General features: G+C 44.9%; 1 long non-coding RNA gene across 1 annotated transcript in view; it reads right to left on the bottom strand.

Annotated features, from left to right (window-relative positions):
* Positions 1-830: 830 nt before the first annotated feature.
* Positions 831-23,544, bottom strand: part of LOC122936106 — a 44,769-nt gene continuing 22,055 nt past the window's right edge. The window contains exons 2-4 of the long non-coding RNA XR_006388880.1: positions 15,333-15,404; positions 14,616-14,692; positions 831-2,451 (exon numbers count right to left, since the gene is read on the bottom strand). This is a non-coding gene — a long non-coding RNA (uncharacterized LOC122936106). The remainder of the gene's footprint in view (positions 2,452-14,615; positions 14,693-15,332; positions 15,405-23,544) is intronic.

Here is a 23,544-nt window from a genome sequence, read left to right as displayed (position 1 = left end):
TGGCATACCAAAGTCGACTCTTCTTATTCTTTGGAGACAGCAAGGGGGTGCGCCTGGGAGTTCTGGCATGGAGGCCTTCAATACGCAGTGTGCGCCTTATTGTCTGAGCTGAAACTTCATTACCCACATCTGAAAAATCTTTTTTCAGTTCCTCAGCAGTCACACGGGGACTTTTCTCCACTTCGCGCTTCAGGTAGTGCACAGCAGTCGAAGTCAGCATCTTCTTTCTGCCATGACCAGGTAGCGTTTCAACAGTGCCCTTTGCATTGAATTTGCGAATGATGCTTCCTATGGTGTCTCTTGGTATGTTTAACATCTTTGCAATCTTCCTATAGCCATTGCCCTTCCTGTGAAGAGAAATCACCTCTTCTCTTGTCTTCCTGGACCATTCTCTTGACTTCACTATGTTTGTAAACACACCAGTAAATATCTAGAAGGAGCTGAGTATCACCGTTCTTTTAAATCTGCCTAATTATGCTTGATTGCTGCTCCTTGACATCCACAGGTGTTTTCAATACCTGATCGAAAACACTTGAATGAACCTCTGTTCTTAAGAGTGGTAGTCTTTAAGGGGTTGAATAATTGTGTTAATGAAGAAATCCCCCAAAAAAACAAAAAACATTTAATACTGTATTACAAAAACAATTGATGTCATTTTAGTTGCATTTGGTTTTTTAAAAAGTCCTTGTAAGATTTCATTCTGAACACAATTACAAATGTACACTAAATTCCCTAAAACTCTTTACAGCATTGGGGGTTGAATAATTTTGAACACAACTGTATGTATGGACAGCAGAACCTATCAGCTACACTATAGATCAATCTAACCTACACTGACTATCTCCCCCTAACTATCTTAATTATATATATAAGTTAACAGTCTAATGTAATAGAACAAAGCACAGAGCACAGCAATGACCAGCTGTATCTTTCATAACTGGAATAAACTATAGAAAAAAGCTGCTGGGGAGGTTCTATATATAGTAAGGGGTAGGTAACTTTTCTATTCATTGCTAGGGATGTTGCTAAGCTCATGTTGCTTTTTGAATATTCACGCTCAACACTAGTTATAAGGGAGTTTTTGGACAATCGAGTTGACACCTCTGGAATGCTTGCCCTGGCACTCCTGCTTGAGCTGCTTTTAACAAGTCGCTGAGTTCCCTGAGCTTCGGATGACCCCCTACCCACTATTCTGTGAAAATGATCAATTTTCTTAAATAAAGCATTTTCTATAGCTTCTATTGACCTGTAACACTTATCAAGTCTTTCCCAGACCATCGTTAGGCCTTTGCCCGGATAGTTTGTTAATGTCTCTGATTCTTTTGGCGTGTTCAGCAGACTCGCTTCCAAGCCACTTTACCAAGAGATCTAACTCCTCACTATAGGAAAGATCTAAGTCTCTTCTGGAAGGAGGCTCGCCATGTCCTGTAGTTCTCGGGGCGATCGGTGAACTTTATAAGTCATTTGGTAACCAGCTCCTGTTGTTGTTATGTTGCATATACGGTGTATCACCATACCTTTTAGGGGTTTCTTGCTTAGGGAAGTCTGTATAATACTGTTCTTATGCGAAGGGTGTCCCTTTAAATTGAAGCAAAGGTTGTAGCTTTTGTTCTGTAGGGCGGTAGTTATGGTCAGCATCGCTTTGTCGCATACCATCCTACTTGAGGTACTGTGGTTTCAAGGTAGGATCTTTGGCACTCTGTATAAGCTGACTGATATACTGGATCACAGTTGTCATTTGGTATGGGATGCTGATGGACATATTCTGAGACACGCTGTGCTGGATCTTGTTGATCTAGGTCTGGCCCAAGTACTTGACTGTGTTTCTCAGATTCGGGGTATTCCATGGCTTCTAGTTACTCTGCTTTGGCTATTGTGGCTGCCACTTCTTTCTCCGCGGCAAGGTTTTCTAGTGATGCTTGCAGGCAAGCTGTATTTTCTTCCAGTAACACTTTTTCTCTTTCTTTAGTTGCATCTCTTTTGTAGCAAAGGAAGACCTTACTTTTGCAGCCTCAGCTTCTGCATGGGCGAGAGCAACTTGATCGAGACCTGATCCTGTATGATGATGCCTGGCTAGCGGACATTGTGTGCCTTTTGCTGGCTGCTTAATGTCTCTGTGCTGTACTCAGTCTATGTAGACATAGATTTCAGCATGGTCTGGACCGTGCTGCACTTGCTGGTAGCTTCACTCTCACTTCTTGTGGCTGTATGGCAGCCACTGCAATCGTGTACGTAGGTACGAGTGGCTGATGGCGGCTCCGTATAGTCAGATCCACTATCGCTGGTGACTAGCATCTGTTTTACTGTTCTGTCTTCATACACGTTCACACAGTGTGCAGTCTGAAATTCAGTATAAACCATTCCTGTCTTCCAAATAAGAGGACTGTTCTGTGTAGTCTAACTTGTTTATTGGCAAAACAGGAGTATTTGATGTGATCAATTGTGGTAAAACTAAAAGAATACAAAACATGTATCATCAGAAAGTATAGAACAGCATGTATTATAACATTGCATTAACACTGGGAAGATGTCCAAAATGGCTGCCTATACATAGAAATGCATGTCTCGTAGTGATGAGCAACATATTTTGCAAATTTTCAGCCACATATTCACCATAGGTTTGTAAATTCGAGAATTCACGATTGCAAAAATCAGTAATTAATATGCACATGCAATTTCATTTCCTATAATAGACAGACAATTACACAAAGTCTGTATGCCAAAATCCAGGCATATGCTAATCAATAACCTATCCATAAGACAAGTATAGTTAGCAGCCTTGTGCACTATGAGACATACAAATCCAGCTCTCATCTGACAGAGTCAGTAAGCCGCAAAGTTGCTTGATTTAAGTTGGATAGCATGGGAGGGACCTGTGCACCTAGATCATTATCAGTAGGGTGACAAAAATAGTGATTTAGTTTTTTTTAGATGCCAGCTAACTCTTCTCTCACTGCTTAGGAGGGCTGTATAAAAATGTTCAGTTTTCTAATTGCCCTAATATTATATTCAATAACCTTTCTATACTGTTTTGTCATGTAAACTTATTTGCATTAACTTGAATAGGGGAAAGACATGCATATTAGCAGAATCTGCCTTGTTTTTCAGATGAAACACTATAAATGTTCGCAAGCCGAAAGTCCACGGCGGGGTCCATTCACTTTAAAGGCGGGCGAACCTGAAAAGCCTTCAGCTCATATTTGCAGCCACCAAATACTTAGTAGAAGTGCACAAATAGTCCAACAACATGGACAGTGACATACTAGAGGGGGATCAATGACAAAAATTCCAACCAAAAATGTGTCTTAATCAGAGGACACTTGTATGCGTCTTAAAGGGAAATTCTCTTAAATGTGCCCTGTTGCGCTACCTAAATGCAATATATAGAAAGTATATTATTGATATATACCACCCCTGCTTCAATATCTTTTTTTGGGGGGGGGGGGGGCAACTGGTATATCACGTCAGTAGAAATTATTTGTTCCAATAACGCTTGTCCCTCTGTATACCAGTGGTATCGCAGCAGAACCGCACACAACTGCCGCACAATACAAATGCACTATAATATACTTTCTATGTTAGAAAGTATATTATAACACTGTACAAGGAAAGAAATCCATTAGAATATACATAAAGATAAAACGTAACCTTTAATAATGTTACTGTTAAAGGCTCATTCAGACGGCCGTATGCCATCCGCACAAATGCAGATCCGTTTTTTGGCGGATTAGATGCTGACCTATTCACTTCTACGGGGCCCTATTCTATTTCACGGTTCCGCAAAACAAATGAAACATGTCCTATACTTGTCCGTGAAAATCAGGACATGGCCCCATTGAAGTCTATGGGTCCGCAAAAATACTGAATGCTATCAGTTTTATTTTGCAGACATGCTGAACTGTCCGCAAAAAAAGCATCCATATACGGCCGTCAAAATGAAAATACATTTAATAATTAGGGTCCTTCAGACGACCGTAAGTGATTTGCGGATCTGCAAATTGCAGATCCGCAAAATACGGACACTGGCAACGTGCATTCCGCAATTTGCCGACCGCATATCGCCGGCACTATAATAGAAAATGCCTAATATTGTTCGCAATTGCGGACAAGAATAGGACATGTTCTATTTTTGTAAAGGAATCCCAGCGGACCAGGGTTTCTTCAATCAATATTTTTTGTATTTATTCCATAAATTAGTATAATAAAGGACGCGTTTCGGCCCGTCCAGCCTTCATCAGCAATTCTTGCTGATGAAGTCTGGACGGGCCGAAATGCGTCCTTTATTATACTCATTTATGGAATAAATACAAAGAATATTGAGTGAAGAAACCCTGGTCTGCTGGGATTCCTTTACATTGTCTTGGAGTTCGCTCTTGTCCCGTGCAAAATATTAATCGAGTGCCGATCTTTCCTATCGATGTTCTATTTTTTGGGCGGAAACGGAAGCACGGATGCAGAAGTGCAGATCCGCAAATGCGGATGCGGGTCCACAAATGCGAATGCGGACAGCACATTCCATCCCCATTGAAAATGAATGGTTCTGCAACCGTTCCGCAAAATTGCGGAATGGATGCGGACCTATTTTGCGGACGTGTGAATGGACCCTTACAGTTAAGCAAATAGCATAGTAGGCAATAACAAGTGCTCGGGGGCACTAAATCAGGTGCTCGGCGGCACCAAATCAGAAACCATACTGTATGTCCTACCACAATCCTGGGGGGTTCCAGTGCACATCGATGAATCCCGGAGGGAAAGCAAAAAACATCTATCCCTGGTCTAGATGATGATGTGATATTGAAGGACAGGGTGGTCAAAGAACTGTCCCTGATATTGCCCTACAGGGGGGTGCTATTCTGGCCCTGATAGCCTAACCACAGAGCACCTTCCCTGATAAGAGCGACCCCGCCCAGAACCTTACCCTATATAAAAATGGCCCTAGTAAGCCCCTAGCCCCTAAGCCCCTGACTTCCAGGTGATCATTATATAAATCTATCTATGTGTTTTTGACTCATTATAAAAGTATATAGGTATATTGCACCCCTCTGGGTATCACACCTATCGATAGCACACATATACCAGTCCTTAAAAATACTTTTGTGGCCCTATTAGCTAGCATTTGGTGTCCCTAACAGCCTGTCCCTGCTCTACACAGCAACCTCTCCCTACACTGGCAAAAGACTGAATGTAAAATGGCGGCCAGATCAGGTTTATTTATAAGGTAGGGGGTATGTCCATGTGCTGAAACGTCTCAATTGGCTGTCCTTTACCACCTGATGGATGTGTCATGGGTCAGGTTCTTCACAATGTAAATAAATATGGCGGGCGCGAATATCGCCATATGTTCGCATGTTCGGCAAATTGCGAACACGCAAAGTTCGCCACAAAATGACCGCTTGGCAAACCACAAGGCCATCTCTACAAATGAATTTACATGACAAAACTGTATAGAAAGGTTATTGAATGTAATATTAGGACAATTAGAAAACTGAAAATTTTTATGCAGCCCTCCTAGGCAGTGAGAAAAGAGTTAGCTGGCATCCAAAAAAATAATAATTTACATTTTTTGTCACCCTAATAATAATGATCTAGGTGTGCAGGTCCCCCCAAGCTATCCAACTTAAATCAAGCAACTTTGAGGCTTACTGGCTCTCAGTCAGATGAGAGCTGATCCTGGCAATATCATAGCCCATGAGGTTTATCCAAGGTGTGATTTTTGCTAGTTGTCCAATTGTGCACAAGGCTGCCATTGTAAGGTATGCTGACTGTACTTGTCTCATGGAGAGGTTGTTGGCTTGCACATACCCTGCGTTTGGCATACACCCTTTGTGTGATTGTCTGTTGTATATTATATGTAATGATTTAACAAAATAACATCTATAAAAAGTAATTATTAATGATAGGTTAAAAAACACTTCTAATAAAAATGTATTAATGATAAGTAAAAAAATAAAGAGATGGAAGATAGATAGCATAATCAGGATTAAAAAAAAAAATCTAGAATATTTGCAATTACGAAGATATAGAATTATATTCTAGATCTTCGCGATAAAAATTTGCGACACGCTCAACACTAATGTCTAGCAACTAGCAGTTACAACTAGAGTTGAGCGGACACCTGGATGTTCGGGTTCGAGAAGTTCGGCCGAACTTCCCGGAAATGTTCGGGTTCGGGATCCGAACATCGTCCCGAACCCGAACCCCATTGAAGTCAATGGGGACCCGAACTTTTCGGCTCTAAAAAGGCTGTAAAACAGCCCAGGAAAGGGCTAGAGGGCTGCAAAAGGCAGCAACATGTAGGTAAATCCCATGCAAACAAATGTGGATAGGGAAATGAATAAAAATAAAAATAAAATAAATAAAAATTAACCAATATCAATTGGAGAGAGGTCCCATAGCAGAGAATCTGGCTTCACGTCACCCACCACTGGAACAGTCCATTCTCAGATATTTAGGCCCCGGCACCCAGGCAGAGGAGAGAGGTCCCGTAAAAGAGAATCTGGCTTCATGTCAGCAGAGAATCAGTTTGCATGTCATAGCAGAGAATCAGGCTTCACGTCAGCAACCACTGCAACAGTCCATTGGCATATATTTAGGCCCAGCACCCAGGCAGAGGAGAGAGGTCCCGTAACAGAGGATCTGGCTTCATGTCAGCAGAGAATCAGTCTGCATGGCATAGCAGAGAATCAGGCTTCACGTCAGCCACCACTGCAACAGTCCATTGGCATATATTTAGGCCCAGCACACAGGCAGAGGAGAGAGGTCCCGTAACAGAGAATCTGGCTTCATGTCAGCAGAGAATTAGTCTGCACGTCATAGAGAATCAGGCTTCACGTCACCCAACATTGGAACAGTCCATTGGCATATATTTAGGCCCCGGCACCCAGACAGAGGAGAGGTTCATTCAACTTTGGGTAGCCTCGCAATATAATGGTAAAATGAAAATAAAAATAGGATTGAATGAGGAAGTGCCCTGGAATACAATAATATATGGTTAAGGGGAGGTAGTTAATGTCTAATCTGCACAAGGGATGGACAGGTCCTGTGGGATCCATGCCTGGTTCATTTTTATGAACGTCAGCTTGTCCACATTGGCTGTAGACAGGCGGCTGCGTTTGTCTGTAATGACGCCCCCTGCCGTGCTGAATACACGTTCAGACAAAACGCTGGACGCCGGGCAGGCCAGCACCTCCAAGGCATAAAAGGCTAGCTCTGGCCACGTGGACAATTTAGAGACCCAGAAGTTGAATGGGGCCGAACCATCAGTCAGTACGTGGAAGGGTGTGCACACGTACTGTTCCACCATGTTAGTGAAATGTTGCCTCCTGCTAACACGTTGCGTATCAGGTGGTGGTGCAGTTAGCTGTGGCGTGTTGACAAAACTTTTCCACATCTCTGCCATGCTAACCCTGCCCTCAGAAGAGCTGGCCATGACACAGCTGCCTTGGCGACCTCTTGCTCCTCCTCTGCCTTGGCCTTGGGCTTCCACTTGTTCCCCTGTGACATTTGGGAATGCTCTCAGTAGCGCGTCTACCAACGTGCTGCGGATCCAGCAGGGTGGCAACCCAGTAGTCCGCACACGTTAAAATGTGGGCAACTCTGCTGTCGTTGCGCAGGCACTGCAGCATGTAGTCGCTCATGTGTGCCAGGCTGCCCAGGGGTAAGGACAAGCTGTCCTCTGTGGGAGGCGTATCGTCATCGTCCTGCCTTTCCCCCCAGCCACGCACCAGTGATGGGCCCGAGCTGCGTTGGGTGCCACCCCGCTGTGACCATGCTTCATCCTCATCCTCCTCCTCCACATCCTCGTCCTCCTCGTCCTCCAGTAGTGGGCCCTGGCTGGCCACATTTGTACCTGGCCTCTGCTGTTGCCAAAAACCTCCCTCTGAGTCACTTCGAAGAGACTGGCCTGAAAGTGCTAAAAATGACCCCTCTTCCTCCTCCTCCTGGGCCACCTCCTCTTCCATCATCGCCCTAAGTGTTTTCTCAAGGAGACATAGAAGTGGTATTGTAACGCTGATAACGGCGTCATCGCCACTGGCCATGTTGGTGGAGTACTCGAAACAGCGCAACAGGGCACACAGGTCTCGCATGGAGGCCCAGTCATTGGTGGTGAAGTGGTGCTGTTCCGCAGTGCGACTGACCCGTGCATGCTGCAGCTGAATCTCCACTATGGCCTGCTGCTGCTCGCACAGTCTGTCCAGCATGTGCAAGGTGGAGTTCCACCTGGTGGGCACGTCGCATATGAGGCGGTGAGTGGGAAGGCCGAAGTTACGCTGTAGCGCAGACAGGCGAGCAGCGGCAGGATGTGAACGCCAGAAGCGCAAACAGATGGCCTGCACTTTATGCAGCAGCTCTGACATGTCGGGGTAGTTGTGAATGAACTTCTGCACCACCAAATTCAGCACATGCGCCAGGCAAGGGATGTGCGTCAAACCGGCTAGTCCCAGAGCTGCAACGAGATTTTGCCCATTATCGCACACCACCAGGCCGGGCTTGAGGCTCACCGGCAGCAACCACTCGTCGGTCTGTTGTTCTATACCACGCCACAACTCCTGTGCGGTGTGGGGCCTGTCCCCCAAACATATGAGTTTCAGAATGGCCTGCTGACGTTTACCCCGGGCTGTGCTGAAGTTGGTGGTGAAGGTGTGTGGCTGACTGGATGAGCAGGTGGAAGAAGAGGAGGAGGAAGCCGAGAAGGACGAGGTGGCAACAGGAGGCAAAGAATGTTGCCCTGCGATCCTTGGCGGCGGAACGACGTGCGCCAAACAGCTCTCCGCCTGGGGCCCAGCTGCCACTACATTTACCCAGTGTGCAGTTAGGGAGATATAGCGTCCCTGGCCGTGCTTACTGGTCCACGTATCTGTGGTTAGGTGGACCTTGCTACAGATGGCGTTGCGCAGTGCACACTTGATTTTATCGGATACTTGGTTGTGCAGGGAAGGCACGGCTCTCTTGGAGAAGTAGTGGCGGCTAGGAACAACATACTGTGGGACAGCAAGCGACATGAGCTGTTTGAAGCTGTCTGTGTCCACCAGCCTAAATGACAGCATTTCATAGGCCAGTAGTTTAGAAATGCTGGCATTCAGGGCCAGGGATCGAGGGTGGCTAGGTGGGAATTTACGCTTTCTCTCAAATGTTTGTGAGATGGAGAGCTGAACGCTGCCGTGTGACATGGTTGAGATGCTTGGTGACGGAGGTGGTGGTGGTGTTGATGGTACATCCCCTGTTTGCTGGGTGGCAGGTGCCAACGTTCCTCCAGAGGCGGAGGAAGAGGCCGAGGCGGCAGCAGCAGAAGAGGCCGAGGCGGCAGCAGCAGAAGAGGTAGCAGGGGGAGCCTGAGTGACTTCCTTGTTTTTAAGGTGTTTACTCCACTGCAGTTCATGCTTTGCATGCAGGTGCCTGGTCATGCAGGTTGTGCTAAGGTTCAGAACGTTAATGCCTCGCTTCAGGCTCTGATGGCACAGCGTGCAAACCACTCGGGTCTTGTCGTCAGCACATTGTTTGAAGAAGTGCCATGCCAGGGAACTCCTTGAAGCTGCCTTTGGGGTGCTCGGTCCCAGATGGTGGCTGTCAGTAGCAGGCGGAGTCTCTTGGCGTCGGGTGTTCTCCTTTTGCCCACTGCTCCCTCTTTTGCTACGCTGTTGGCTCGGTCTCACCACTGCCTCTTCCTCCGAACTGTGAAAGTCAGTGGCACGACCTTCATTCCATGTGGGGTCTAGGACCTCATCGTCCCCTGCATCGTCTTCCACCCAGTCTTGATCCCTGACCTCCTGTTTAGTCTGCACACTGCAGAAAGACGCAGCAGTTGACACCTGTGTTTCGTCATCATCAGAGACTTGCTGAGGTGGTATTCCCATGTCCTCATCATCAGGAAACATAAGTGGTTGTGCGTCAGTGCATTCTATGTCTTCCACCGCTGGGGAAGGGCTAGGTGGATGCCCTTGGGAAACCCTGCCAGCAGAGTCTTCAAACAGCATAAGAGACTGCTGCATAACTTGAGGCTCAGACAGTTTCCCTGATATGCATGGGGGTGATGTGACAGACTGATGGGGTTGGTTTTCAGGCGCCATCTGTGCGCTTTCTGCAGAAGACTGGGTGGGAGATAATGTGAACGTGCTGGATCCACTGTCGGCCACCCAATTGACTAATGCCTGTACCTGCTCAGGCCTTACCATCCTTAGAACGGCATTGGGCCCCACCATATATCGCTGTAAATTCTGGCGGCTACTGGGACCTGAGGTAGTTGGTACACTAGGACGTGTGGATGTGGCAGAAAGGCCACGTCCTCTCCCAGCACCAGAGGGTCCACTAACACCACCACGACCATGTCCACGTCCGCGTCCCTTACTAGATGTTTTCCTCATTGTTATGGTTCACCACAACAACAAAAATATTATTTGGCCCAATGTATTGAATTCAAATTCAGGCCTTTTTTTACAGACACCTAACACTATCTGGCTATCTATTTAGGTACCCTATTACACTAATACAGGCACAGCAGTAACCACAGATTTAGCTGACTATGAATTTGAGGTCTAGTATTTAGGCGCTGGGTGACAGGTATACGTTTTACGGACAGAATTAGACTGGGATATGCACAGTAGCGTGTGTGTGAAGTTATTGAGAATGACCCTATCAGCACCTTGATTCTGATATACCCTTTTAGGGATGTATTTAAAGTAGGCCTGATACAGCAGAAACCACTAAATTAGGAAATTGCTAAATTGGGAATTGTATTTCAACCCAGAACAAAAACTGTGCTTTGACGGACACTAAATAACTTGCCCAGCCACAACAGTACAGCAGTAACGACAGATTTAGCAGGATATAAATTTGAGGCCTGGTATTTAGGCGCTGGGTGACAGGTATACGTTTTACGGACAGAATTAGACTTGGAAATGCACAGTAGCGTGTGTGTGAAGTTATTCTGAATGACCCTATGTGCACCTTGATTATATACCCTTTTAGGGATAGATTTAAAATAGCTCTGATACAGCAGAAACCACTAAATTAGGAAATTGCTAAATTGGGAATTGTATTTCAACCCCAACTTCTACGTTTTCCCTTTAAGTGCTAGGATAAGGTGTGTTGAACAACAACTAACTACTACTAATGTCCTTTAGGACTTTTTGACACCTATTATTCCTGCACCTACCAATTGCCTAAGACTTAACTTTTAATACTTCCTAGATAAAACTTTGATAGTGCACCGACATATATATTAGTGTTTTAAAATTCCCAGTATCACTGGCCTTTATTTGTCACTTGTGACGTATTGTCAGTAGTCTTGTCTGACTTCGTATGCCTAAACACACTGTTGCCATAACAGGCTGCGCGCTTGCCTGTAATTATTAAAAGGCACTGTATCTAGTGTGCATCAATATATATAGGCCCCAGTGATTACTGTTTTAAAATTAGAGCCTCACGCTGCCCCCCGACATGTTTTGCCGTATCACGGCGTCCTCAGGGGTTAGGGCAGTGTATGAGCGTGTTCGCCTCGCTTAAGGCTTATATGACCTAGGTTAATGACGTGTTTCCTATGCGTTTTATTAGGGGCGTGGTAATGCCTTTGCTGAGCCGCTAATTGCATGGATGGTGGGGCTCGGCTCTGTGACGAGCTGGCCTCGCCCCTTGACGTCAGTTGTGTACGATTCCTCTGCTCTCTATTGGTGCGGGTCATCATTCCGTACCGCGCTTATTGATGACGCGGGAACTCTCTCAGGTCCTATGTTACTGCGCATGTTTTCAAACTTTACTCGCAGTCAAGATTTTCCATTGTGCATGCCCATGGACTTCGGCTCCAGCGATATCGCAGTCCGTCTATTCCTCAGATGATCTCTACCATAGCCTGTTAGCTATGTTGTTTTGCATTGCGCTCTTTACCTCTTTATTCACCAACAGCAGAGAATATTTCCCAGCAGGTGTCCCCCAGATTTTTATCATATTTTCTCCTTCATTTCACATTTGTTCTCCTACATTTCACAGTTAAGTCTTAGGCAATTGGTAGGTGCAGGAATAATAGGTGTCAAAAAGTCCTAAAGGACATTAGTAGTAGTTAGTTGTTGTTCAACACACCTTATCCTAGCACTTAAAGGGAAAACGTAGAAGTTGAAGTTCAAATAAAGGGTCAAAATCCCAAATATTCCCTATTACCATAGGGAGATAATCTATAGGAGGGACAATAGTACACCCCGCTAGGAGTGTAGCAGGTAAATGGCAGGCTTCCTCTCTAACCCCGCAACTACTCAAACTTTTTTGGCTGAGGCAGGGAGAGTATTCTCTACAGAAAGCCTACCAGTGGACTGCTTGGATGTAGCTCAGGCTTTCAAAGAAATTAATAAAACTTACAAACGATATATACGAGGTGTATGGGAAACCGCTAGCCTGGGAACATACATCCAACAAAAAATAGTCTATAGAGGAATGAGAATCAATATAACCCCAAATTCCCATCAGGAAGACGTGGAGTTTATTAAGGGGTCGGAAATACTCCTCACTGAAAATTCCCTGCGGATGCAGGCGTATCTTCTAGATTACGAACAAAAATCTCTGGCAAAAATTACAACACAATTACAAAAAGAAATTCAGGAGATCCAAACATTTAGAACTAAACCAGAGTTTGTGGAATACGAACAAAAACTACAAAAAAACGTCGAGAGTCTGCAGGGGGAAATCAAGGAGCGGAAACATAGAAAATACAACCGAGACAAAAAAGATTTTGACACTGGAAATATATATTTCAGAAAACAAGGGGGGAGATTCATAGCCAGACCAAAAGAGAATTGGAGAGAGTACACTGATATTTCCGAATCTGAGATCTCTGAAGTGGAAGGTAGTAATACGCAAACTATAGTAAAGACCAAGCGTAGACCCAAAAATAAACCATCATATTCACAGAAAAGATATCCACAACAGAGTTCTACCACTAATATAAACTCAAGCTCAAGTGGAAATACAACATGGGCAACAGGACAAGAGCTAGGTCAAAATACTCAAGCACAGTATTCACAATTTTTACAATTTCCGCAACCAATGAATGAGAGGAATAATGGGGCAATGCAAATAATTAATAAAACAAAGATGAACCTAACTGCGGAACATATAAGTCTTATACAAAAAGGCCTCTCCTTTACCCCAGCACCGTCTTTCAACCGCTTCCTGTGGGTGAAGGACATCAACCTGTTTGCTAGAAAGCTAGCATTACACAAGGAGTTTAATTCCAGGGAACAAGTAGAAAGTAACATCCAGCGACGTGAGAGAGAAGTGGTTGAGACACTTGAGTGTCTACTGAGGGAAGGAGAAGGCGAAATAGTAGCTCCAAGCCCACCTTTTAGTACATTAACCCCCAAGTCCAAATTCCCCCCCCCCCCACCCGTTTGGGAAATATGCCAATATTCAAACCTTTGTCGATGTTGTAACCAGAGATCTACAAAAAATGAAAGCTCCAAAAAGGAATAAATATAGTAATTTGAGTATAGAAGAGCAGAGAGCCATGAAAGATCTAATGGAAAATGAGAATCTGGTTATAAAACCATCGGATAAAGGAGGGAATATTGTGCTACTAGAAAGGAATGACTACGAACAAATGGTAATGGATCTTTTGAATGAGAGAAATACATATAGGGAGCTAAAATCAGACCCCACAGAGAAATATGTATTAGAGTTAAAAAAATTATTAAAAAGTGCCAAAGATCGTAATCTAATAACTAAGGAAGAGTACAAAGTCATGTACAGGCCGAGACCGACTAGAGCAACGTTCTATGCTATTCCAAAAGTCCATAAGCAAAGCGAGCCGATTCCAGGGAGACCGATTGTCTCTGGTAATCAAAGCCTATGTGAAAGTATAAGCGAGTATGTGGAACAGGTTATCTCCCCATTTGTCAAAACCTTGCCTTCGTACCTCAAGGATACCAAGGATACTGTCGTCAGGTTGCAGGAAATCCAGGTCAATTCACATACATTAGTAGCCAGCCTCGATGTCGAGGCACTTTATACGAGCATTCAACATCACTTGGGCATACAAGCAATCCAGTACTATTTAAATACAAAGGGAACACAGTATCACGAGCACAATAATTTTGTCACTGCACTATTAAAATTTCTGTTGGAGCACAATTATTTTTTATTTAATGGAAAATATTATTTACAGGTCACCGGCACCGCTATGGGCACGATTTGTGCACCAAGTTATGCAAACTTATTTCTAGGGTGGTGGGAAGATCGTATAGTTTTCACGGACACAATGGAAAAGTACACACAGCACATATTATTTTGGGGTCGTTATATTGACGATATTTTAATTTTTTGGGATGCCACTGAAGCACAATTTCATGAGCTTGTATGCCAGTTGAATGACAATCAAGTAGCTATGAGGTTCACAGCCGAAATACATAGGAGTACTTTGAATTTCCTGGACCTCAGGATTAACCTGCAACCTGACGGCAGAATCCAAACTGAGATACATCGTAAAGCAACATCAACAAATAATCTGTTACATTGGCAGAGCTTCCATCCTGACCCCCTCAAGAAGGGAATCCCGGTGGGGCAGTATCTCAGAGCCAGGCGGAACTGCTCCACCAAGGAAGCATTCCAAAAGGAGTGTAAAACTTTATACTCACGTTTCTATGAGAGAGGGTATTCCAAAAAATGCCTGCATCGGGCCTATAATAGGGCCAGGAAGACCGAAAGGCTTGACCTATTGATGGATAAAAAAACAAAAGAGGGAGCGAAAATTATACGATGTATAGGAATATACGATACTGAACATAGAGCTATACAACAAATTTTAAAACTACATTGGCATATACTGCAAACTGATGTCGATCTACAACAAGTGATACCTAAATATCCCGCCATAACATACAGAAGAGGACAGAACCTGAAAGAAAAACTAGCCCACAGTCACTATCAACCTCATAGAACTGACAAAAAAACTACTTGGCTGTCCCACAATGGATCATACCCGTGTGGGGACTGTATCTTCTGTAGTAGGATGACAGTTACGAAAACATTTACTAATCCAGTGGACGGGAAAAATTATGAAATCAGGGATTACATCAACTGCAAGACAAAGGGAGTAGTCTATATCATCAGATGTGAATGTCCGAAATTATATGTTGGAAAGACCATCCAGGAGTTGAGGAGGCGAATATCAAAACACCTGAGCAGTATCAGTACAGGAGAGGATACCAGCCTGGCCAGACACATGAGAGAGAAGCATAAAGGTAGCAATATGGACATTAAAGTTTGGGGTGTGATGAAGGTGAAAACAGGCCCACGAAAAGGGGATATAGATAAAAAACTTCAACAAGAGGAAACCAAATGGATCTACTTACTGAATAGTCTGTCTCCAAATGGCTTAAACGAGGGGTTCACGTACTCGTCCTTCCTATAGATGTCACCCTTACCTGAGAACAAAAGAAATAAAAACAATATAAGAAAAACTATAGATTAGAATGGACAATGTAGTATTAGTAGAAGAAAGAGCAACCTCACTTAAGCTAGACCTAAATAATAAAAATATCCCTAAAGGTAAGATAGTAAAAGGAAAATAGAACAAGGACAATTCTATGCAAAAAGTTGGAAACTCAAGTAAGGTCTTGTCGATTTATTAAATAGATTAGCTCCACCAAATAAGACGAAGAATATTGAAAATGTCATGAACCCTTGGTACAGGGAATGTATAAAGGGTGGAGAGTTTAAAGTATTTGATTGGACAATAAAGGGAAAAAGAGAGGAAAAATAAACCTAAGGAGATAAAAATAATCAAAAGGATAACTAAAGAGCTAGGTAGAAGGCAGTTTGAGATGAGGATAAGATATACTCTATGAAGAAGTAAATATGGAACAGCACAGAGGACACTATGTCTAGTGCGGAGCCTTATATATAGTCATATTAGTATAATAACTGGAAAGAAACTAAATGAAGCAAATAGCTCATAGACCTTATCCTTGTGTCTCCTTATTCCTCTTTTATCCCCCCCCCCCCCCCAATAGATTGAACAATTAGCAAAAATAAGTCCAGCATCATACATTAAAATTCTGTATGTAAGTATGGAAATATATGGAAAGATTAGGGGAGATATACTTAATTGAAGAAATAACAACCCAACTATTAATCCTGGAGAACAAATGTGAAATGAAGGAGAAAATATGATAAAAATCTGGGGGACACCTGCTGGGAAATATTCTCTGCTGTTGGTGAATAAAGAGGTAAAGAGCGCAATGCAAAACAACATAGCTAACAGGCTATGGTAGAGATCATCTGAGGAATAGACGGACTGCGATATCGCTGGAGCCGAAGTCCATGGGCATGCGCAATGGAAAATCTTGACGGCGAGTAAAGTTTGAAAACATGCGCAGTAACATAGGACCTGAGAGAGTTCCCGCGTCATCAATAAGCGCGGTACGGAATGATGACCCGCACCAATAGAGAGCAGAGGAATCGTACACAACTGACGTCAAGGGGCGAGGCCAGCTCGTCACATCCAATTAGCGGCTCAGCAAAGGCATTACCACGCCCCTAATAAAACGCATAGGAAACACGTCATTAACCTAGGTCATATAAGCCTTAAGCGAGGAGAACACGCTCATACACTGCCCTAACCCCTGAGGACGCCGTGATACGGCGAAACATGTCGGGGGGCAGCGTGAGGCTCTAATTTTAAAACAGTAATCACTGGGGCCTATATATATTGATGCACACTAGATACAGTGCCTTTAATAATTACAGGCAAGCGCGCAGCCTGTTATGGCAACAGCGTGTCTAGGCATACGAAGTCAGACAAGACTACTGACAATACGTCACAAGTGACAAATAAAGGCCAGTGATACTGGGAATTTTAAAACACTAATATATATGTCGGTGCACTATCAAAGTTTTATCTAGGAAGTTGTATTTCAACCCAGAACAAAAAATGTGCTTTGACGGACACTAAATAACTTGACCAGCCACAACAGTACAGCAGTAACGACAGATTTAGCTGGATATAAATTTGAGGCCTAGTATTTAGGCGCTGGGTGACCGGTATGGATTTACTGACAGAATTAGACTGGGAAATGCACAGTAGCGTGTGTGTGAAGTTATTCAGAATGACCCTATGTGCACCTTGAATCTGATATACCCTTTTAGGGATAAATTTAAAGTAGGCCTGATACAGCAGAAACCACTAAATTAGGAAATTGCTAAATTGGGAATTGTATTTCAACCCAGAACAAAAAATGTGCTTTGACGGACACTAAATAACTTGCCCAGCCACAGCAGTACAGCAGTAACGACAAATTTAGCTGGATATAAATTTGAGGCCTAGTATTTAGGCGCTGGGTGACAGGTATACGTTTACTGACAGAATTAGACTGGGATATGGCCAAAAAATAACCACACTATTGATGGTTAAATGCACTTGGTGTGACAGCTTGACCAACCACACTACTGAGGGTTAAATGCACTTGGTGACGGGCGCAGCTTGCCCCTGATGTAGTATATTGCCAAAAAATAAACAGACTATTGCTGGTTAAATGCACTTGGTGTGACAGCTTCACCCTGATGTAGGATTTAGCCAAAAAACAACCACACCATTGAGGGTTAAATGCACTTGGTGACAGCTTGCCCCTGATGTAGTATATGGCCAAAAAATAAACAGACTATTGCTGGTTAAATGCACTTGGTGTGACAGCTTCACCCTGATGTAGGATTTAGCCAAACAACAACCACACCATTGAGGGTTAAATGCACTTGGTGACAGGCGCAGCTTGCCCCTGATGTAGTATATGGCCAAAAAAAAACCACACCATTGAGGGTTAAATGCACTTGGTGGCAGCTTGTGCTGGCGCAACACAAGACACAAAATGGCCGCCGATCACCCCAGAAAAAAGTGACTGAAAAACGCTCTGGGCAGCCCAAAAACAGTGAGCAATTCAATAGCAGCATTTCAATCATCCACAGCTGCAGATCGATCAATGGATGGAGTATTTTGGAGGAGTTAATCAGCCTAATCTCACCCTACTGTAGCAGCTGCAACCTCTCCCTACGCTAATCAGAGCAGAGTGACGGGCGGCGCTATGTGACTCCAGCTTAAATAGAGGCTGGGTCACATGGTGCTCTGGCCAATCACAGCCATGCCAATAGTAGGCATGGCTGTGACGGCCTCTTGGGGCAAGTAGTATGACGCTTGTTGATTGGCTGCTTTGCAGCCTTTCAAAAAGCGCCAAAAAAGCGACGAACACCGAACCCGAACTTTTACGAAAATGTCCGGGTTCGGGTCCGTGTCACGGACACCCCAAAATTCGGGACGAACCCGAACTATACAGTTCGGGTTCGCTTATCCCTAGTTACAACCTTTTTCTCTAACTAACACTTATACCTAGCTAAACAGCACTGCATAACACAATATCCCTGAGACAGAGGTAAATGTCTTACAAGATATGTTGGCACAAGGATGGTGGGGTTTGAAAATGAGATATGCAGGAGACAGCACTCCGATGTCCTGTAACATGAAGTCTGGAGACTGGGCTTCTCTTTCCCAGGAGGCATTACAGTCTCACAATGCACCTCCCACAATACATTCATCTTTATTAACAGAAAAATGAGGTGTAGTACATTTTTAAGACTGCTAGATGGTGCTATTACCAAAACTAATAACTACATCAATAGTAAACCCTAGCTGACGTGAAATAGAATTAAATTCAAACCCTGCTGGGCGGAACAGGGGCCATTATATATTCTAATAATACAGAGGGAGCCATCATATATTCTAATAATACAGAGGGGACCATTATATATTCTAATAATATAGAGGGGACCATTTTATATATGTATTAAGCAATGTATTGCTGCATTTGTGGGAGGGGAGGCTGATTACAAGGCTAATTATACGCACCTGTGGGCCAGGCTTGCCGATTACTAGGCTATTTACAGGCACCTGTGGGCCCAGGCTAACGCTGATTCAGCTGATTTCACTACCTCTGACTCAGCTCTAGGATACAGCAGCATGGTATGGATGCTCCTTACGGCTGGGCAACGGCAGAATGTCTCAGGAGGGCGCTGGTATTCGTAGTAGGATCTGAGTTGTTTGCATTGGACCCACGCTGCGGTCCGCGACGTGTAGTGCTCTGGGATGAAGCAGAGTTGGGGCGCTAATGGTCGAACCATGATTGTTTGTTTGGCTATTCAGAGGCCTGGTGGGGCCATTGCATACAGTCATTGGGGTAGCAGGTGCTTAGAGTGGGCATGGTTGTATGTATGTTTTCTGATACCTGGATTACATGTGGGACGCGTGTCTGCAGTTGGCTCAAGCACGCGTGCTGGGTTTAAGTGATGGTAAATGTGGTTCAATGGTCTATTTAAAAAAAAAAAAACACTGTATATTTTGTCCAGCTTGTGAGGGGCTATTACATATGGTTATTGGTGTAAGCATGTCCCTAGAATAGGTATGGTCGCATGTTCTCATACCTTTTACATACGGGACGCGTGTCTCCAAGCTACGTACTCTGTGTTTAAGTGATGGGATTTTATTAATTTAGTTTTTGGAAGGGTCATGGATCAATGGGGGGGGGGGAAACTCCTGCTGCATCATGTGGAGGTTCGTTTGCGTCTGGGTAATGGCAGAAGGTGCCAGGCGAGTGCTGGCATTCACGGTAGGATCGGACTTGGTTACCTTCAAATCTACGTCCGTGTGTCTGCATTTACATTTTGTCCTATGCACCATTCACTACTAGAGCTGCGGTCATACGTCCGCTGTTACATTACATTAATACTCTGCTCACTTTCAGATTGCATTCATACGGCTGCTTTATACCATGCTCCTCATGCTCATACTCAGAGCTGTGCCCATACCATGTTTTTAGGCACCACTCACATCCAGAGCTGCATTTATCCACTTGTTCTTACATCATGTGTACTCTGCTTCCCCTTAAAGCTGCATTTCTTTCCATTGCTACATAATGGTTACTCAGTATTCTTACTAGGGCTATCAGCATACCGCTCTTCCGATAAACATAGCTGCTTACGGTTCTTTCCCCGGTGGATTGTTACATTCCTTAGGCCTACCTTTTTCTGTTTACTTGGGGGGGAGGGGGGGGGAGAAAGGAGAAAAAAAAAATTGGGTGGTGTTCTTTAGTCCTGGTTTGCATTCACTCAGACTGGTCTCCTTTACTTCTGGTTCACATTCACTCAGATTGATCTCCCGCCCCAGTTAACCAAATAGCTCCCTAGCGGTCAGTGGGCCAATAGGAGTAAGTTCCTACTATGTTTTCACAGTTGTTCATTCGTTTGTCACGACAAGGGTCTTTTCTTAGCGAACTGCAATGCCTCTGGCTCTTGTTTTTCTCCCTTCTGTTTCAATTTCGCGGTTGATTTAATGTTTCGTTCATGCAAGTGGTTCGGCTCTCTAATGTCTATGCATTTTCCATTAGGTCTGGCTCATGTTTTAATTACTTGTGGTCCTGGCTACGGTGGGAACAGAGTGGACGAACTGAGTTAGGGAGGGGTGACTGGCTGTCAACTATCAATGGCTGAGGTGTGCCGGAAGCCATGGCTGTGTGCGAGCTAAATGAGGGGCAAGCCTGATGGTGAGAGAGGTAAAGAAGGGGAAGGGTGGGAGGGGTAGAGCGGGGCGTCCATGATGGGAGAGCAAGGCGGCGCTATATGGGTCTCCTTCGCCCCTCCCACAAACACAGGCTGATCTTCAGCCTTACTACTTGTGGTCCTGGCTACGGTGGGAACAGAGTGGACGAACTGAGTTAGGGAGGGGTGACCGTAGCCATGGCCGTGTGCGAGCTAAATGAGGGGCAAAAATCAATCGGGTAGGAAAGATTAATGCGGAACTCATAAAGCTAAGCTGGTGAAGGCTTTGGCAATCTCAACCTGTGGGTTCGGAATGTAGTGCGTAAAACAGGAAGATTGCCATCTGCCCATTTTCTGGATGACGTGCGCTGGGACCCCATGACTTGACGCTGCGGATGCCGCCCCTATGCGGAATGAATGTCCCGAAATGGCCTTGGCATCGAAACCTAGTCCGGAAGCCAAGATTCTGATGTGGTGAACGAACTGTGACGCCGTGAGAGGTTTGGAGTTGAAAGGGAAAAGAGGGTTGCCCGGTGCAGGATCTTTTGCGGTGGCGAATAGCTTTTTGAACACGGCAACCGGGCACCAGTCATTAAAGGTCTGCTAGTAGCGAATTTTGACTGGCGGTCCCACTTGAGAGGTTTTGGTGGAGTGGAGAGATAGGGTGCAATGTGTCTGCTGCCAGGCTAATTGATCCGAAGTGGGGCCTGCGTGTCCCGGAGAGCTGGTGAATTCCCCGGGCCGCAAGAAACTGTAAAAACTGAGGTACATGGCTGCTTTGATCACTATGCTTTTATATGGCCCGAAAGGATCATTGTCTAGGGAGGTGGAAAAGGCCCTAAACATTGGCCCGGTGACTGGTTTCCTGCGGGACTCTGGTTTGCTACTGTTCTTTTGAATCCCTCTCAGGGTGGATTTGATGGCTTGGGAGGAAAATATGGACTGGCTAGCTGGGTGATCTAAAGTGAAAAAATGTTGTACCCCTGCTAGGTATAATTTGATGGTGTTGAATGATAGGTGAAGGTCTGTGTGACAATACGCCAGGAATGCCATGACATAAGTTGTTCGGTCCAGTTGTTCCTGTGGATGTCTGAGGGAGAATTGTATGAAGGTTTCCCACCCTGTCTTATAGTTTCTGGCTGTATTGAGGGATAAGGAGTTATGGATGAATGACTTGGCTGTTCTGACATGCTTGCTTAATCCATCGTCAGAGTCTCGAGGGTGGGTGGAGGGACCCCTGATGGATCTGCATTTGGCATTACCTGAAAGAAAACAGGGAAGTTAAAACGAGAGAGGGCATCGGCCGCCGTGTTTGCTGAACCCTGTATGAACCTACATGAGAAATGGAAATTATACTGTAACGCAAGACAGACTAGTCTGCGGACAAACGGCATGATTTGTGGAGAAGAGGAACGGTCTTTGCTGAGGATCTCTACGACTTCTTGATTGTCTGTGACGAAGATGACTGGCTTATTCCTTCAAAGTTCCCCCCAGATCTGGGCAGCTGCGACGATGGGATAGATTTCTAGAAGTGGAGATAATTTGATGGAACTCTGAACGGAAGAAATCTGAGGCGGCCAAGGACCCGCGAACCAGTGGGTGTTGAATATGGCTGCAAACCCTTTTGAAGCTGCTGCGTCGGAAAAGACTGGGTGAATTGTGGTCCCACGAAGGGACAAAGAGGGATGCCATTCCAGTTTGAAATGAAATGGTGCCACATGTGTAGATCGGCCTTTGCGGCGGCATCGAGATGGATCAAAGCGTCCTGATCCGAGGCAGCAGGTAAAAGTTGTAGCAATCTGGAAATGAATGCCCGCCCCTGAGGCATGATCTTAGAGGCAAAATTTAACATTCCCAGAAGTGATTGGAGTTCGACCTTGGCGAGGGTCCTGGCCGTGACAGATTTCCTGATGGAATCTTGGATTTTCTTGAGCTTGTCCTCGGGCAATCTGGCTTCCATCTTACCAGTGTCCAAGATAATCCCCAGGAAGGTTATTACTGAAGAAGGACCCTCAACTTTTGCTGGGGCCACCGGGACGTTTAGTTTCGCAAATATGTCGAGAAGAACCTGGAGCTGATTGGGTGCTTGATCTGAGGTCTCGATCAACAGGAAGTCATCAAGGTAGTGGATGACCCTGGAGCATCCGCCGTGATTGACCAAGACCCAGTGGAGAGCTGTGGCGAATTGATCAAACAGCCAGAGGCTGCTCTTTGATCCAAAGTTCAACCTGTCTGCAAAATAGTACAGTTCCCTCCACTTGATACCATAGAACTTCCATAAAAGAGGTGAAACTGGAAGAAGCTTGAAGGCGTCGGCAATGTCTGCCTTGGAAAGCCAAGCGCCTGTTCCCAGCTGGAGAATCAACCGAGTGGCTTCGTCCAAGGAAGAGTACTGCATGGAGAAGTCCTCAGAAGGGATAGGGGAATTTAAACTGGGTGTGCTGGAAGCATGAGGAGCAGAAAGGTCGAATATCAGTCTTTTTTTATTAGAGAATTTTTTTGTGACCAGACCAATGGGGTTGACCCTCCAGATGTCAAAGGGGGGGGGGGACTACGAATGGACCCAGGAGAAAACCCTTGCTGATCTCGGACTGGATGAGGGAGTCCACTGATTCTCGATCTGCCAAGGCGGAACGGAGATTGGAGCCTTGCCATGTTGTCTGCGGGGAGGAAACTAGCCCTGTGTAGAACCCCTGTGAAAACCCAGAAATCAAAAACTGCACGAATGTGGGGTCGTGATGATGCAAAATGAGGGCGGCCAGTAGATCGATGTTGACTCCAGCTAGTCATATATTTTTGGAGGATCTTTGCGGACAAGATGACTGGGGATGGGCCCTGAAACAGATGGAGCAAACGTGCAAGGCCTTGCATTTTGCAAAATAACAGTCGGACCAATTGAAATTATTGCAGACTTGAGTTCTGCCTAAAAACACTATGGGCCTGCCCCATTTGTCAACGTTCTGCCCTGCACTTGAAGAACCGGAA

This window comes from Bufo gargarizans, chromosome 4 (genome assembly GCF_014858855.1).
Source record: "Bufo gargarizans isolate SCDJY-AF-19 chromosome 4, ASM1485885v1, whole genome shotgun sequence".
Lineage (NCBI taxonomy): Eukaryota > Metazoa > Chordata > Amphibia > Anura > Bufonidae > Bufo > Bufo gargarizans.
The sequence above is the reverse complement of the archived record's forward strand: the minus strand, read 5'-3'. Positions and strand labels throughout refer to the sequence as shown.